At 38.9% G+C, this 1,403-nt stretch overlaps 1 non-coding gene across 1 annotated transcript; it reads right to left on the reverse strand.

Moving 5' to 3' along the window:
- Positions 1-1,087: 1,087 nt before the first annotated feature.
- LOC132003033 (U6 spliceosomal RNA) lies at positions 1,088-1,195 on the reverse strand. The gene has a single exon (XR_009400111.1). It is a non-coding gene; the product is annotated as a U6 spliceosomal RNA (small nuclear RNA).
- Between the last annotated feature and the right edge of the window lie 208 nt (positions 1,196-1,403).

Below are 1,403 nucleotides of genomic sequence, written 5' to 3' on the forward strand. Positions count from 1 at the left end.
TGAAAACTGTATTTTTTTCTTGCCTGTTAAACATGCCTTATAAATTATTGTTGAAAACTGGACATATGAATTGACAAAGAGCAAAATAAATACAATTTCAGTGTAAGATTCATGTTAATCTGGCAAGGAGTTGGGCTATGTTTAATATTTGCCATAGCGAGAACTGCGAAAGCTTCAGATTTCTGTAGTGTCCTTCTTTTTGTCTCGCCCATGGTCTTTAGGTTTTTCTAAAAACACCTCCCTAAATATACCTTGTACCTTGCAGCTCTTTTAGCTATAATTCAATGTTATGTTGGAGCCCTGTTGTCGTGATGGTAAACAGTAGGTAATGGGTAGCAATCTGTAATCTTATTAAATCTCTGCTTTTTAGTAGAACTTGGTTCCTGGTTTGACCTTCACAAGTGTTTCCAAGCCTTCCACCTCCCTTCCCCTAATTTGAAACAGTTTGGCTAAGTAGGCCTGCAGCTGTAAAATTGTTCTCCCTCCAGGTGGGATAAGGCTCTGATAAAATCTTCCCGCCCTCCTGCCCCCCCACCCCTCCCCAGGGTAGGCCTTTGTTTTGTGGAATTATCTATATGCATTTCAAATGGTAACATTTCTCCTGCCCAGCCAGGAGAAATGTAACCCTTATCCCGGAATAAGGATTTTTCTTTTTTCTTCACTATTAAAATTTAGTGGGTTCCTAAGGGTAAAATCTACAAAATTATGAAGGCCCATCTACTACTGCAGCTTTCACCAGTCATGCTAATCCACCCTCAGCCTCCAGCGAGTCACCAAAGTGACTATGTAAGTTGTCCTACCAGTTTATGGTTTCTGTACCTTCTACTCTAGGTAAGCCTGTCTCTGATGTGATTCTCTATACTTGCAGTCTCTCTAGAATTTGGAGTGATCATGTGCCATGTTTATCACAAATTTCCAATGAGTCTAAGAAAGTCACCGAATTTCAATTTAACCTCTTTTCTTGGTGTAAGCTCAAGAGTGCTAATATCCAAGTTCTTTTCATACTGTAGCGGAAACCTGAAGTCACAGATGGATTTTTCTTCTTCAAAATTAAATCAGTGTTTTATTTTTCAACTTCTTAAAAAAATTTAATATGGAATGCTTCACAAATTTGTATGTTATCCTTATGCAAGAAGCCATGTTTATCTTCTCTGTGTTGTTCCAATTGTAGTATATGGGCTGCTGTGGCAAGCACGTGCTCTTTGTTTTATACAATTATGCTGTTTGGGTGAGCAGAGTTTAACAATTCACTTATAGTTGGCTTTGTTTGATGAACAGATGAGAGGTCAGAGGAGAAGAGTTTTCTGTGTTGCCAAAAGTAGAGAAAAGAAGGAAGGCTCATCAGATGAATGATTGGTGGAGCCTGACTGGGCTGCTGCTGAATTTACTTCTCTAAGGAGAAA

The sequence above is a fragment of the Mustela nigripes genome, chromosome 15, assembly GCF_022355385.1.
Source record: "Mustela nigripes isolate SB6536 chromosome 15, MUSNIG.SB6536, whole genome shotgun sequence".
Taxonomy (NCBI): domain Eukaryota; kingdom Metazoa; phylum Chordata; class Mammalia; order Carnivora; family Mustelidae; genus Mustela; species Mustela nigripes.